At 58.0% G+C, this 17,059-nt stretch overlaps 1 pseudogene; it reads right to left on the reverse strand.

The window, feature by feature from the left end:
• The window catches only part of LOC135533580 (galectin-4-like), a 29,262-nt pseudogene that overhangs the window by 5,821 nt on the left and 6,382 nt on the right, over positions 1 to 17,059 (reverse strand).

The raw sequence follows: 17,059 nt of genomic DNA on the forward strand, positions 1-17,059 counted from the left end.
ATTCATGTTGAATGGAAAGCACAGATGTTGTCAATGGTTTGTATTTTGTATACTCAAGTGTATTTTAGTGTGTAATTGTCCATAAAACATTTTTAAATGTTAGAATGTTTCTTCCACTTTGACATTACAGTGTATTTTGTGTAGATCGTTGACTAAAAAAAGGAACATTTTGTAATGCTAAATCCATTTCCCCTGACCCTAAATCTAACCTTAACCCTAACCCAACCTTAACATAACCCTAACCCTAAATCTAACCTTAACCCTAACCCAACCTTAACATAACCCTAACTCCTAATCCTAATATTAATTCTAACCCTTCTGGTAAAACACACACACACACACACACACACACACACACACACACACACACACACACACACACACACACACACACACACACAGTATGTTAAATGGTGACCACCAACCGCTTAGCTCTGTAGGGTTAGGGGTTAGAGTATAGGGGTTAGGGTATAGGGGTTAGGGTACTACAGACCTGTTTGCTCCTAGCGGCACCATGCCTCAGATAGGGGTTAGGAGATAGGGGTTAGGGGATAGGGTAATGGGGTTAGAGGTTAGGGTCCTACAGACCTGTTCGCTCCTAGAGGCACCATGCCTCTGATGACGATGGTCTTCTTCGTAGACATCCCTCCTGGAATCAAGATGGTGTACGGGACAGGCTGATACACATAAGACAGGAGTCAGCATGTAGTGTATACTGTATGTATGTATACTTAGGACAAAACAAATCTATCCTGACTCACAGAGATGTTACTTACAGGTTTGAATATTGGCTGTCCATCCATGACCGGTAGGTTTCCCTGTGAACAGAGTGGAGTGTCAGAGAACGGCCATCAGTAGCCTCTTTTGAAGTCAGACCTACACCCATGTCACCTGGGGATCCACCCTGATCCCCTGGGGATCCACCCTGATCACTTGGGGATCCACCCTGATCAACCTGGGGATCCACCCTGATCACCTGGGGATCCACCCTGATCACCTGGGGATCCACCCTGATCACCTGGGGATCCACCCTGATCACTTGGGGATCCACCCTGATCAACCTGGGGATCCACCCTGATCACCTTGGGATCCACCCTGATCACTTGGGGATCCACCCTGATCACCTTGGGATCCACCCTGATCACCTGGGGATCCACCCTGATCACCTTGGGATCCACCCTGATCACTTGGGGATCCACCCTGATCACCTGGGGATCCACCCTGATCACCTGGGGATCCACCCTGATCACTTGGGGATCCACCCTGATCACCTTGGGATCCACCCTGATACGACAAGATATCACTGTTTAACGTCGAAATCTGAAGTGGTACGGACAAACGTCTATTTTTTTTATTTAATTCATTTCAAAGTGGTTAAGGTTTAGGGCGAGGGTTAAACATAAACAACACCATTACTATGAAGTAAGCTAGTGGCTTGCCCTGGAGTTGTTGTCAGCGCCAAGTGGAGCAGGCTGTGAGCTAAAGTTCAGAGAGTTGTGGGTTCAATCCCAATGTGAGGTAGTCTTTTTGTTTTTGTGAGCACCGAATCAGGCAAATAACTAACATCTCTGTCTAAATGTACGGATCCCCCTGCATGATAAGACAAAACGTCTAACATCTCTGTCTAAATGTACGGATCCCCCTGCATGATAAGACAAAATGTCTAACATCTCTGTCTAAATGTACGGATCCCCATGCATGATAAGACAAAACGTCTAACATCTCTGTCTATATGTACGGATCCCCCTGCATGATAAGACAAAACGTCTAACATCTCTGTCTAAATGTACGGATCCCCCTGCATGATAAGACAAAACGTCTAACATCGCTGTCTAAATGTACGGATCCCCCTGCATGATAAGACAAAACGTCTAACATCTCTGTCTAAATGTACGGATCCCCCTGCATGATAAGACAAAACGTCTAACATCTCTGTCTAAATGTACGGATCCCCCTGCATGATAAGACAAAACGTCTAACATCGCTGTCTAAATGTACGGATCCCCCTGCATGATAAGACAAAACGTCTAACATCGCTGTCTATATGTACGGATCCCCCTGCATGATAAGACAAAACGTCTAACATCGCTGTCTAAATGTACGGATCCCCCTGCATGATAAGACAAAACGTCTAACATCGCTGTCTAAATGTACGGATCCCCTGCATGATAAGACAAAACGTCTAACATCGCTGTCTAAATGTACGGATCCCCCTGCATGATAAGACAAAACGTCTAACATCGCTGTCTAAATGTACGGATCCCCCTGCATGATAAGACAAAACGTCTAACATCGCTGTCTAAATGTACGGATCCCCCTGCATGATAAGACAAAACGTCTAACATCGCTGTCTATATGTACGGATCCCCTGCATGATAAGACAAAACGTCTAACATCGCTGTCTAAATGTACGGATCCCCCTGCATGATAAGACAAAACGTCTAACATCGCTGTCTAAATGTACGGATCCCCCTGCATGATAAGACAAAGCGTCTAACATCGCTGTCTAAATGTACGGATCCCCCTGCATGATAAGACAAAACGTCTAACATCGCTGTCTAAATGTACGGATCCCCCTGCATGATAAGACAAAACGTCTAACATCGCTGTCTAAATGTACGGATCCCCCTGCATGATAAGACAAAATGTCTAACATCGCTGTCTAAATGTACGGATCCCCCTGCATGATAAGACAAAACGTCTAACATCGCTGTCTAAATGTACGGATCCCCCTGCATGATAAGACAAAACGTCTAACATCGCTGTCTAAATGTACGGATCCCCCTGCATGATAAGACAAAACGTCTAACATCGCTGTCTAAATGTACGGATCCCCCTGCATGATAAGACAAAACGTCTAACATCGCTGTCTAAATGTACGGATCCCCCTGCATGATAAGACAAAACGTCTAACATCTCTGTCTAAATGTACGGATCCCCCTGCATGATAAGACAAAACGTCTAACATCGCTGTCTAAATGTACGGATCCCCCTGCATGATAAGACAAAACGTCTAACATCGCTGTCTAAATGTACGGATCCCCCTGCATGATAAGACAAAACGTCTAACATCTCTGTCTAAATGTACGGATCCCCCTGCATGATAAGACAAAACGTCTAACATCGCTGTCTAAATGTACGGATCCCCCTGCATGATAAGACAAAACGTCTAACATCGCTGTCTAAATGTACGGATCCCCTGCATGATAAGACAAAACGTCTAACATCGCTGTCTAAATGTATGGATCCCCCTGCATGATAAGACAAAACGTCTAACATCGCTGTCTAAATGTACGGATCCCCCTGCATGATAAGACAAAACGTCTAACATCGCTGTCTAAATGTACGGATCCCCCTGCATGATAAGACAAAACGTCTAACATCGCTGTCTAAATGTATCCCCCCATGCATGATAAGACAAAACGTCTAACATCGCTGTCTAAATGTACGGATCCCCTGCATGATAAGACAAAACGTCTAACATCTCTGTCTAAATGTACGGATCCCCCTGCATGATAAGACAAAACGTCTAACATCGCTGTCTAAATGTACGGATCCCCCTGCATGATAAGACAAAACGTCTAACATCGCTGTCTAAATGTACGGATCCCCCTGCATGATAAGACAAAACGTCTAACATCGCTGTCTAAATGTACGGATCCCCTGCATGATAAGACAAAACGTCTAACATCGCTGTCTAAATATACGGATCCCCCTGCATGATAAGACAAAACGTCTAACATCTCTGTCTAAATGTACGGATCCCCTGCATGATAAGACAAAACGTCTAACATCTCTGTCTAAATGTACGGATCCCCCTGCATGATAAGACAAAACGTCTAACATCGCTGTCTAAATGTACGGATCCCCCTGCATGATAAGACAAAACGTCTAACATCGCTGTCTAAATGTACGGATCCCCCTGCATGATAAGACAAAACGTCTAACATCGCTGTCTAAATGTACGGATCCCCCTGCATGATAAGACAAAACGTCTAACATCGCTGTCTAAATGTACGGATCCCCCTGCATGATAAGACAAAACGTCTAACATCGCTGTCTATATGTACGGATCCCCCTGCATGATAAGACAAAACGCCTAACATCGCTGTCTAAATGTCGGATCCCCCTGCATGATAAGACAAAACGTCTAACATCGCTGTCTAAATGTACGGATCCCCCTGCATGATAAGACAAAACGTCTAACATCGCTGTCTAAATGTACGGATCCCCCTGCATGATAAGACAAAACGTCTAACATCGCTGTCTAAATGTACGGATCCCCCTGCATGATAAGACAAAACGTCTAACATCTCTGTCTAAATGTACGGATCCCCCTGCATGATAAGACAAAACGTCTAACATCGCTGTCTAAATGTACGGATCCCCCTGCATGATAAGACAAAACGTCTAACATCGCTGTCTAAATGTACGGATCCCCCTGCATGATAAGACAAAACGTCTAACATCGCTGTCTAAATGTACGGATCCCCCTGCATGATAAGACAAAGCGTCTAACATCGCTGTCTATATGTACGGATCCCCCTGCATGATAAGACAAAACGTCTAACATCTCTGTCTAAATGTACGGATCCCCTGCATGATAAGACAAAACGTCTAACATCGCTGTCTATATGTACGGATCCCCCTGCATGATAAGACAAAACGTCTAACATCGCTGTCTATATGTACGGATCCCCCTGCATGATAAGACAAAACGTCTAACATCGCTGTCTATATGTACGGATCCCCCTGCGTGATAGGCACTGACAAAAGGCAATACAAATGATTGATCTTTATTTAACTTGGCAAGTCAGTTAAGAACAAATTCTTATGTTCAATGACGGCCTAGGAACAGTGGGTTAACTGCCTTGTTCAGGGGCAGAACGACAGATTTGTACCTTGTCAGCTCGGGGGATTCGATCTTGCAACCTTTACGGTTACTAGTCCAACGCTGTAACCACTAGGCTACCCTGCCGCCTCTATACTCTAACCACTAGGCTACCTGCCTCCTCTACACTCTAACCACTAGGCTCCCTGCCGCCTCTACACTCTCACCACTAGGCTACCCTGCCGCCTCTACACTCTAACCACTAGGCTACCTGCCTTCTCTACACTCTAACCACTAGGCTACCTGCCACCTCTACACTCTAACCACTAGGCTACCCTGCCACCTCTACACTCTAACCACTAGGCTACCTGCCTCCTCTACACTCTAACCACTAGGCTACCTGCCTCCTCTACACTCTAACCACTAGGCTACCTGCCGCCTCTACACTCTAACCACTAGGCTACCCTGCCGCCTCTACACTCTAACCACTAGGCTACCTGCCGCCCAAATCCATGTAATGGTATTTGTTGAAACAGACACACCACCTACCAACTTACCCCAATTTGATCACCTGCAGGATTTCCTCCCTGTTGACAGTAGGAAACATACCGAATGTCATCCTGAGTTTATGACACACTAAGAAAGGCATTCATGAGTATATATATATTATGTACAGTTAACCCACAATTAATTAATTCCACTTGTTTTTCATTTCCTCCTGTCTCATCCTATGTTTTGTTTGCAACTGTCACTCAAAGATTTGAACCATTGAATTAACATACACATGACAGACAATAAAACAATTATCTTTGTTGGGAAGAGTACGCTGACCCTATATTTGTGGGTAACAGAAATCAACTTCTTCTCTGAGGTGTGTTTACATACTGCTCCCTTCCCCTACCCCAGTCCCTACTCCCTTCCCCTGCCCCAGTCCCTACTCCCTTCCCTGCCCCAGTCCCTACTCCCTTCCCCTACTCCCTTCCCCTTCCCCTACCCCTTCCCATACTCCTTCCCTACCCCTTCCCCCTACCCTTCCCATTCTCCTTCCCCTTCCCCTACCCCTTCCCCTACCCCTTCCCCTACTCCCTTCCCCTACCCCTACCCCTTCCCCTTCCCTACCCCAGCCCCAGCCCCCCCCTTCCCCTACCCCAGCCCCAGCCCCTACCCCTTCCCCCCTACCCCAGCCCCTACCCCTTCCCCTACCCCAGCCCCTACTCCTTCCCCTGCCCCAGTCCCTACTCCTTCCCCTACCCCAGCCCCTACTCCTTCCCCTGCCCCAGTCCCTACTCCCTTCCCCTACCCCAGTCCCTACTCCCTTCCCCTACCCCAGCCACCACTCCCTTCCCCTACCCCAGCCCCTACTCCCTACCCCAGCCCCTACTCCCTTCCCCTGCCCCAGTCCCTACTCCCTTCCCCTACCCCAGCCCCTACTCCTTCCCCTGCCCCAGTCCTACTCCCTTCCCCTACCCCAGTCCCACTCCCTTCCCCTACCCCAGTCCCACTCCCTTCCCCTACCCCTTCCCCTACCCCTACCCCTACCCTTCCCCTACCCTTCCCTACCCCTTCCCCTACTCCCTTCCCCCTACCCCTTCCCCTTCCCCTACCCCCCTTCCCTACCCCTTCCCATGCTCCCTTCCCCTTCCCTACCCCTTCCCCTACCCCTTCCCTTCCCCCCTACCCCTTCCCCTACCCCTTCCCCTACCCCAGCCCCTACCCCTTCCCCTACCCCAGCCCCTACCCCTTCCCCTACCCCAGCCCCTACTCCCTTCCCCTGCCCTAGTCCCTACTCCCTTCCCCCTACCCCAGCCCCTACTCCTTCCCCTGCCCCAGTCCCTACTCCCTTCCCCTACCCCAGTCCCTACTCCCTTCCCCTACCCCAGCCACCACTCCCTTCCCCCTACCCCAGCCCCTACTCCCTACCCCAGCCCCTACTCCCTTCCCCTGCCCCAGTCCCTACTCCCTTCCCCTACCCCAGCCCCTACTCCCTTCCCTACTCCCTTCCCCTACCCCAGCCCCTACTCCCTTCCTGCCCCAGTCCTTCTCCCTTCCCCTACCCCAGTCCCTACTCCCTTCCCCTACCCCAGCCCCTACTCCCTTCCCCTGCCCCAGTCCCTACTCCCTTCCCCTGCCCCAGTCCTACTCCCTTCCCCTACCCCAGTCCCTACTCCCTTCCCCTACCCCAGCCCCTACTCCCTTTCCCTACCCCAGTCCCTACTCCCTACTCCCTTCCCCTGCCCCAGCCCCTACTCCCTTCCCCTGCCCCAGTCCCACTCCCTTCCCCCTACCCCAGCCCCTACTCCCTTCCCCTGCCCCAGTCCCACTCCCTCCCCTACCCCAGCCCCTACTCCTTTCCCCTGCCCCAGTCCCTACTCCTTCCCCTACCTCAGCCCCTACTCCCTTTCCCTACCCCAGTCCCTACTCCTACTCCTGCCCCAGCCCCTACTCCTTCCCTGCCCCCAGTCCCACTCCCTTCCCCTACCCCAGCCCCTACTCCCTTCCCCTACCCCAGTCCCTACTCCCTTCCCTTCCCCAGTCCCTACTCCCTTCCCCCCTACCCCAGTCCCTACTCCCTTCCCCTACCCCAGTCCCAGTCCCTTCCCCTACCCCAGTCCCACTCCCTTCCCCTACCCCAGTCCCACTCCCTTCCCCTACCCCAGCCCCTACTCCTTCCCTACCCCAGTCCCTACTCCCTTCCCCTACCCCAGTCCCTACTCCCTTCCCCTGCCCCAGTCCCTACTCCTTCCCCTACCCCAGTCCCTACTCCTTCCCCTACCCCAGTCCCTACTCCTTCCCCTGCCCCAGTCCCTACTCCTTCCCCTACCCCAGCCCCCTACTCCCTTCCACTACTCCCTTCCCCTTCCCCTACCCCAGCCCCTACTCCCTTCCCCTACCCCAGCCCCTACTCCTTCCCTACCCCAGTCCCTACTCCCTACTCCCTCCCCCTGCCCCAGTCCTACTCCCTTCCCCTACCCCAGCCCCTACTCCCTTCCCCTACTCCCTTCCCCTACCCCAGCCCCTACTCCTTCCCCTACCCCAGCCCCTACTCCTTTCCCTACCCCAGTCCCTACTCCCTTCCCCTGCCCCAGCCCCTACTCCCTTCCCCTACCCCAGCCCCTACTCCCTTCCCTACCCCAGTCCCTACTCCCTTCCCCTACCCCAGCCCCTACTCCCTTTCCCTACCCCAGTCCCTACTCCTACTCCCTTCCCCTGCCCCAGCCCCTACTCCCTTCCCCTACCCCAGCCCCTACTCCCTTCCCCTACCCCAGTCCCTACTCCCTACTCCCTCCCCCTGCCCCAGTCCTACTCCCTTCCCCTACCCCAGCCCCTACTCCCTTCCCCCTACTCCCTTCCCCTTCCCCTACCCCAGCCCCTACTCCTTTCCCTACCCCAGCCCCTACTCCTTCCCCTGCCCCAGTCCTACTCCCTTCCCCTACCCCAGTCCCACTCCCTTCCCCTACCCCAGTCCCACTCCCTTCCCCTACCCCAGTCCCACTCCCTTCCCCTACCCCAGTCCCACTCCCTTCCCCTACCCCAGTCCCACTCCCTTCCCCTACCCCAGTCCCCTACTCCCTTCCCCTGCCCTAGTCCCACTCCCTTCCCCTGCCCCAGTCCCTACTCCCTTCCCCTACCCCAGCCCCTACTCCTTTCCCTACCCCAGCCCCTACTCCCTTCCCCTGCCCCAGTCCTACTCCCTTCCCCTACCCCAGTCCCACTCCCTTCCCCCTACCCCAGTCCCACTCCCTTCCCCTACCCCAGCCCCTACTCCCTTCCCCTACCCCAGCCCCCTACTCCTTCCCCTGCCCCAGTCCCTACTCCTTCCCCTACTCCTTCCCTACCCCAGCCCCTACTCCTTCCCCTACCCCAGCCCCTACTCCTTCCCCTACTCCCTTCCCTTCCCCCTACCCCAGCCCTACTCCCTTCCCCTACCCCAGCCCCTACTCCTTCCCCTACCCCAGCCCCTACTCCTTCCCCTACCCCAGTCCTACTCCTTCCCCTACCCCAGCCCCTACTCCCTTCCCCTGCCCCAGTCCTACTCCCTTCCCCTACCCCAGTCCCTACTCCTTCCCCTACCCCAGCCCCTACTCCCTTTCCCTACCCCCAGTCCCTACTCCCTACTCCCTTCCCTGCCCCAGCCCCTACTCCCTTCCCCTGCCCCAGTCCCACTCCTTCCCCTACCCCAGCCCCTACTCCTTCCCCTGCCCCAGTCCCACTCCCTCCCCCTACCCCAGCCCCTACTCCTTCCCTACCCCAGCCCCTACTCCCTTCCCCTACCCCAGTCCTACTCCTTCCCCCTACCCCAGCCCCTACTCCTTCCCTGCCCCAGTCCTACTCCTTCCCCTACCCCAGTCCCTACTCCCTTCCCCTACCCCAGCCCCTACTCCCTTTCCCTACCCCAGTCCCTACTCCCTACTCCCTGCCCCCAGCCCCTACTCCCTTCCCTGCCCCAGTCCCACTCCTTCCCCTACCCCAGCCCCTACTCCTTCCCCTGCCCCAGTCCCACTCCCTCCCCTACCCCAGCCCCTACTCCTTCCCCTACCCCAGCCCCTACTCCCTTCCCTGCCCCAGTCCCCACTCCCTCCCCCTACCCCAGCCCCTACTCCCTTCCCCTACCCCAGCCCCTACTCCCTTTCCCTACCCCAGTCCCTACTCCTACTCCCTTCCCCTGCCCCAGCCCCTACTCCCTTCCCTGCCCCAGTCCCACTCCCTTCCCCTGCCCCAGCCCTACTCCCTTCCCCTGCCCCAGTCCCTACTCCTTCCCCTACCCCAGCCCCTACTCCCTTTCCCTACCCCAGTCCCTACTCCCTACTCCCTTCCCCTGCCCCAGCCCCTACTCCTTCCCCTACCCCAGCCCCTACTCCTTCCCCTACTCCCTTCCCCTTCCCCTACCCCAGCCCCTACTCCTTCCCCTACCCCAGTCCCTACTCCCTACTCCCTCCCCTGCCCCAGTCCTACTCCTTCCCCTACCCCAGCCCTACTCCCTTCCCCTACTCCCTTCCCCTTCCCCTACCCCAGCCCCTACTCCCTTCCCCTACCCCAGCCCCTACTCCCTTCCCCTACCCCAGTCCCTACTCCCTTCCCCTACCCCAGCCCCTACTCCCTTTCCCTACCCCAGTCCCTACTCCCTACTCCCTTCCCTGCCCCAGCCCCTACTCCCTTCCCTGCCCCAGTCCCTACTCCCTTCCCTGCCCCAGTCCCTACTCCTTCCCTACTCCTTCCCCTACCCCAGCCCCTACTCCCTTCCCCTACTCCCTTCCCCTTCCCCTACCCCAGCCCCTACTCCCTTCCCCTACCCCAGCCCCTACTCCTTCCCCCTACCCCAGTCCCTACTCCCTTCCCCTACCCCAGCCCTACTCCTTTCCCTACCCCAGTCCCTACTCCCTACTCCTTCCCCTGCCCCAGCCCCTACTCCCTTCCCTGCCCCAGTCCCTACTCCCTTCCCTGCCCCAGTCCCTGTTCCCTTCCCCACTCCCCCTTCCCTTCCCCTACCCCTTCCCATACTCCTTCCCCTTCCCCTACCCCTCCCTACCCCTTCCCCTACTCCCTTCCCCTACCCCTACCCCTTCCTTCCCCTACCCCAGCCCCAGCCCCAGCCCCTACCCCTTCCCCTACCCCAGCCCCTACCCCTTCCCCTACCCCAGCCCCTACTCCTTCCCTGCCCTAGTCCCTACTCCCTTCCCCTGCCCTAGTCCCTACTCCTTCCCCTACCCCAGCCCCTACTCCCTTCCCCTGCCCCAGTCCCTACTCCCTTCCCCTACCCCAGTCCCTACTCCCCTTCCCCTACCCCAGCCACCACTCCCTTCCCTACCCCAGCCCCTACTCCCTACCCCAGCCCCTACTCCCTTCCCCTGCCCCAGTCCCTACTCCCTTCCCCTACCCCAGCCCCTACTCCTTCCCCTACTCCCTTCCCCTTCCACTACCCCAGCCCCTACTCCTTTCCCTGCCCCAGCCCCTACTCCCTTCCCCTGCCCCAGTCCTACTCCTTCCCCTACCCCAGTCCCCACTCCTTCCCCTACCCCAGTCCCACTCCCTTCCCCTACCCTACCCCTACCCCTTCCCCTACCCCTTCCCCTACTCCTTCCCTACCCCTTCCCCTACCCCTTCCCTACCCTTCCCCTACCCCTTCCCATACTCCCTTCCCCTTCCCCCTACCCCTTCCCTACCCTACTCCTTCCCCTACCCCTTCCCCTACCCCTTCCCCTACCCCAGCCCCTACCCCTTCCCCCTACCCCAGCCCCTACCCTTCCCCTACCCCAGCCCCTACTCCCTTCCCTGCCCTAGTCCCTACTCCTTCCCCTACCCCAGCCCCTACTCCCTTCCCCTACCCAGCCCCCTACTCCCCTTCCCTGCCCCAGTCCCTACTCCCTTCCCCTACCCCAGCCCCTACTCCCTTCCCTACCCCAGCCACCACTCCCTACCCCAGCCCCTGCTCCCTACCCCAGCCCCTACTCCCTTCCCCTGCCCCAGTCCCTACTCCCTTCCCCTACCCCAGCCCCTACTCCCTTCCCCTACTCCCTTCCCCTACCCCAGCCCCTACTCCCTTTCCCTACCCCAGCCCCTACTCCCTTCCCCTGCCCCAGTCCTACTCCCTTCCCCTACCCCAGTCCCACTCCCTTCCCCCTACCCCAGTCCCACTCCCTTCCCCTACCCCAGTCCCTACTCCCTTCCCCTACCCCAGTCCCACTCCCTTCCCCCTACCCCAGTCCCCACTCCCTTCCCCTACCCCAGCCCCTACTCCCTTCCCTACCCCAGCCCCTACTCCCTTCCCCCTGCCCCAGTCCCTACTCCCTTCCCCCTACTCCTTCCTTCCCTACCCCAGCCCCTACTCCTTCCCCTACCCCAGCCCCTACTCCCTTCCCCTACTCCCTTCCCCTTCCCCTACCCCAGCCCCTACTCCCTTCCCCTACCCCAGCCCCTACTCCCTTCCCCTACCCCAGCCCCCTACTCCCTTCCCCTACCCCAGCCCTACTCCCTTCCCCTACCCCAGCCCCCTACTCCCTTCCCTGCCCCAGTCCTACTCCTTCCCCTACCCCAGTCCCTACTCCCTTCCCCTACCCCAGCCCCTACTCCCTTTCCCACCCCAGTCCCTACTCCCTACTCCTTCCCCTGCCCCAGCCCCTACTCCCTTCCCCTGCCCCAGTCCACTCCCTTCCCCTACCCCAGCCCCTACTCCCTTCCCCTGCCCCAGTCCCACTCCCTCCCCCTACCCCAGCCCCTACTCCCTTCCCCTGCCCCAGTCCCTACTCCCTTCCCCTACCCCAGCCCCTACTCCCTTTCCCTACCCCAGTCCCTACTCCCTACTCCCTGCCCCAGCCCCTACTCCCTTCCCCTGCCCCAGTCCCACTCCCTTCCCCTACCCCAGCCCCTACTCCCTTCCCCTACCCCAGTCCCTACTCCCTTCCCCTACCCCAGTCCCTACTCCCTTCCCCTACCCCAGTCCCTACTCCCTTCCCCTACCCCAGTCCCACTCCCTTCCCCTACCCCAGTCCCACTCCCTTCCCCTACCCCAGTCCCACTCCCTTCCCCCTACCCCAGCCCCTACTCCCTTCCCCTGCCCCGGTCCCTACTCCCTTCCCCTACCCCAGCCCCTACTCCCTTCCCCTACTCCCTTCCCCTTCCCCTACCCCAGCCCCTACTCCCTTCCCCTACCCCAGCCCCTACTCCCTTCCCTACCCCAGTCCCTACTCCCTCCCCCTGCCCCAGTCCTACTCCCTTCCCCTACCCCAGCCCCTACTCCTTCCCCTACTCCTTCCCTTCCCTACCCCAGCCCCTACTCCCTTCCCCTACCCCAGCCCCTACTCCCTTTCCCTACCCCAGTCCCTACTCCTTCCCCTGCCCCAGCCCCTACTCCCTTCCCCTACCCCAGCCCCTACTCCTTCCCCTACCCCAGTCCCTACTCCTTCCCTACCCAGCCCCTACTCCTTTCCCTACCCCAGTCCCTACTCCCTACTCCTTCCCTGCCCCAGCCCCTACTCCCTTCCCCTACCCAGCCCCTACTCCCTTCCCCTACCCCAGTCCCTACTCCCTACTCCCTACTCCCTCCCCCTGCCCCAGTCCTACTCCCTTCCCCTACCCCAGCCCCTACTCCCTTCCCCTACTCCCTTCCCCTTCCCCTACCCCAGCACCTACTCCTTTCCCCAGTCCCCACTCCCCCCCCAGTCCCACTCCCTTCCCCTACCCCAGTCCCACTCCCTTCCCCTACCCCAGTCCCACTCCTTCCCCTACCCCAGTCCCACCCTTCCCCCCCCACCCCCAGTCCCACTCCTTCCCCTACCCCAGTCCCACTCCCTTCCCCTACCCCAGTCCCACTCCCTTCCCCTACCCCAGTCCCACTCCCTTCCCTGCCCCAGTCCCTACTCCCTTCCCCTACCCCAGCCCTACTCCTTTCCCTACCCCAGCCCCTACTCCCTTCCCCTGCCCCAGTCCTACTCCCTTCCCCTACCCCAGTCCCACCCCTTCCCCCTACCCCCCCAGTCCCACTCCTTCCCTACCCCAGCCTACTCCTTCCCCTGCCCCAGTCCTACTCCTTCCCTACCCCAGTCCCACTCCCTTCCCCTACCCCAGTCCCTACTCCCTTCCCTGCCCCAGTCCTACTCCTTCCCTACCCCAGTCCTCCCTTCCCCTACCCCAGTCCCTACTCCCTTCCCCTACCCCAGCCCCCTCCTTCCCCTACTCCCTTCCCCTGCCCCAGTCCCTACTCCCTTCCCCTTCTCCCCAGCCCTTCCCCTACCCCAGCCCCTACTCCCTTCCCCTTCCCCTACCCCCCTGCCCTTCCCTACCCCAGTCCTCTCCCCTTCCCCTACCCCCAGTCCTCCTTCCCCTACCCCCCCTACTCCCTTCCCCTACCCCAGCCCCTACTCCTTCCCCTACCCAGCCCCTACTCCCTTCCCCTACCCCAGCCCTACTCCCTTCCCCTACCCCAGCCCCTACCTCCCTTCCCCTACCCCAGTCCCCTACTCCCTTCCCCTACCCCAGCCCCTACTCCCTTTCCCTACCCCAGTCCCTACTCCCTTCCCCTACCCCAGCCCCTACTCCCTTTCCCTACCCCAGTCCCTACTCCCCTACTTCCCCTACTCCCTTCCTGCCCCCAGCCCCCCTCCCCCTACTCCCTTCCCCTGCCCCAGTCCCTACTCCTTCCCCTACCCCAGCCCTCTCCTTCCCCTAGTCCCCAGCCCCTACTCCCTTCCCCTACCCCAGTCCCCCTACTCTCCTTCCCCTACCCCAGTCCCTACTCCCTTCCCCTACCCCAGTCCCTACTCCCTTCCCCTACCCCAGTCCCTACTCCCTTCCCCTACCCCAGTCCCACTCCCTTCCCCTACCCCAGTCCCACTCCCTTCCCCTACCCCAGCCCCTACTCCCTTCCCCTACCCCAGTCCCTACTCCCTTCCCCTACCCCAGCCCCTCCTTCCCCCTACCCCAGCCCCTCCCTTCCCCTACTCCCTTCCCCTTCCCCTACCCCAGCCCCTACTCCCTTCCCCTACCCCAGCCCCTACTCCCTTCCCCTACCCCAGTCCCTACTCCCTACTCCCTCCCCCTGCCCCAGTCCTACTCCTTCCCTACCCCAGCCCCTACTCCTTCCCCTACTCCTTCCCCTTCCCCTACCCCAGCCCCTACTCCCCTTCCCCTACCCCAGCCCCTACTCCCTTCCCCTACCCCCAGTCCCTACTCCCTTCCCCCTACCCCAGCCCCTACTCCTTTCCCTACCCCAGTCCCTACTCCCTACTCCTTCCCCTGCCCCAGCCCTACTCCCTTCCCTGCCCCAGTCCCACTCCCTTCCCTGCCCCAGTCCCACTCCCTTCCCCTACCCCAGCCCCTACTCCCTTCACCTGCCCCAGTCCCACTCCCTCCCCCTACCCCAGCCCCTACTCCCTTCCCCTGCCCCAGTCCTACTCCCTTCCCCTGCCCCAGTCCCTACTCCCTTCCCTGCCCCAGTCCTACTCCCTTCCCCTACCCCAGCCCCTACTCCTTTCCCTACCCCAGTCCCTACTCCCTACTCCTTCCCCTGCCCCAGCCCCTACTCCCTTCCCCTGCCCCCAGTCCCTACTCCCTTCCCCTGCCCCAGTCCCTACTCCTTTCCCTACCCCAGTCCCTACTCCCTACTCCCTTCCCCTGGCCCAGCCCCTACTCCCTTCCCCTGCCCCAGTCCCTACTCCCTCCCCCTGCCCCAGCCCCTATTCCCTCCCCCTGATCCAGCCCCTACTCCCTTCCCTACCCCAGTCCCTACTCCCTTTCCCTACCCCAGTCCCTACTCCCTACTCCCTTCCCCTGCCCCAGTCCCTACTCCTTTCCCTACCCCAGTCCCTACTCCCTACTCCCTTCCCCTGCCCCAGCCCCTACTCCCTTCCCCTGCCCCAGTCCCTACTCCTTCCCCTGCCCCAGCCCCTACTCCCTTCCCCTGCCCCAGTCCCTACTCCCTCCCCTGCCCCAGCCCCTATTCCCTCCCCCTGATCCAGCCCCCTACTCCCTTCCCTGCCCCAGTCCCTACTCCCTTCCCCTGCCCCAGTCCCTACTCCTTTCCCTACCCCAGTCCCTACTCCCTACTCCTTCCCCTGCCCCAGCCCCTACTCCCTTCCCCTGCCCCAGTCCCTACTCCCTCCCCTGCCCCAGCCCCTATTCCCTCCCCCTGCCCCAGCCCCTATCCCTCCCCCTGATCCAGCCCCTACTCCCTCCCCCTTCTCCAGCCACTACTCCCTCCCCTTCTCCAGTCCCTACTCCCTTCCCCTGCCCCAGTCCTACTCCCTTCCCCTACCCCAGCCCCTACTCCTTTCCCTACCCCAGTCCCAACTCCCTACTCCCTTCCCCTGCCCCAGCCCCTACTCCCTTCCCCTGCCCCAGTCCCTACTCCCTTCCCCTGCCCCAGTCCCTACTCCCTTTCCCTACCCCAGTCCCTACTCCCTACTCCCTTCCCCTGCCCCAGCCCCTACTCCCTGCCCCAGTCCCACTCCCTTCCCCTACCCCAGCCCCTACTCCTTCCCCAGTCCCACTCCCTCCCCCTACCCCAGCCCCTACTCCCTTCCCTGCCCCAGTCCTACTCCTTCCCTGCCCCAGTCCCTACTCCTTCAGCTACCCCAGCCCCTACTCCCTTTCCCTACCCCCAGTCCCCAGTCCCTACTCCTTCCCCTGCACCAGCCCCTACTCCTTTCCCTACCCCAGTCCCTACTCCCTACTCCCTTCCCCAGCCCCAGCCCCTACTCCCTTCCCTGCCCCAGTCCCTACTCCCTCCCCCTGCCCCAGCCCCTATTCCCTCCCCTGATCCAGCCCCTACTCCTTCCCCTACCCCAGCCCCTACTCCCTCCCCCTGCTCCAGCCCTACTCCCTTCCCCTACTCCCTCCCCCTGCTCCAGCCCCTACTCCCTGCCCCCTACCCACCTACCCCCCTGCTCCAGTCTTACCCCGATGACGTTGACGGTCTGGATGGACGTCGCCGTCGATCTGCAGGCGTTGACTCTCTCGACTGGAATACGGTAGTTGAGCATTATGAAGGTCTTGTCCGTTCACTGTCACCTACGACAAAAAAAAAAAAACACATGAACTATGGGATAACCCTAACCCATACACAACTATAATCTGACCTAACCCATACACAACTATAGTCTGACCTAACCCATACACAACTATAGTCTGACCCTAACCCATACACAACTATAGTCTGACCCTAACCCATACACAACTATAGTCTGACCTAATCCATACACAACTATAGTCTGACCCTAACCCATACACAACTATAGTCTGACCCTAACCCATACACAACTATAGTCTGACCTAACCCATACACAACTATAGTCTGACCCTAACCCATACACAACTATAGTCTGACCCTAACCCATACACAACTATAGTCTGACCCTAACCCATACACAACTATAGTCTGACCTAATCCATACACAACTATAGTCTGACCTAACCCATACACAACTATAGTCTGACCCTAACCCATACACAACTATAGTCTGACCCTAACCCATACACAACTATAGTCTAACCCTAATCCAGACACAACTATAGTCTGACCCTAACCCATACACAACTATAGTCTGACCCTAACCCATACACAACTATAGTCTAACCCTAATCCAGACACAACTATAGTCTGACCCTAACCCATACACAACTATAGCCTGACCCTAACCAATACACAACTATGGTCTGACCCTAACCCATACACAACTATAGTCTAACCCTAATCCAGACACATCTATAGTCTAACCCTAATCCAGACACAACTAT

Source organism: Oncorhynchus masou, unplaced genomic scaffold (assembly GCF_036934945.1).
Source record: "Oncorhynchus masou masou isolate Uvic2021 unplaced genomic scaffold, UVic_Omas_1.1 unplaced_scaffold_2471, whole genome shotgun sequence".
Taxonomy (NCBI): domain Eukaryota; kingdom Metazoa; phylum Chordata; class Actinopteri; order Salmoniformes; family Salmonidae; genus Oncorhynchus; species Oncorhynchus masou.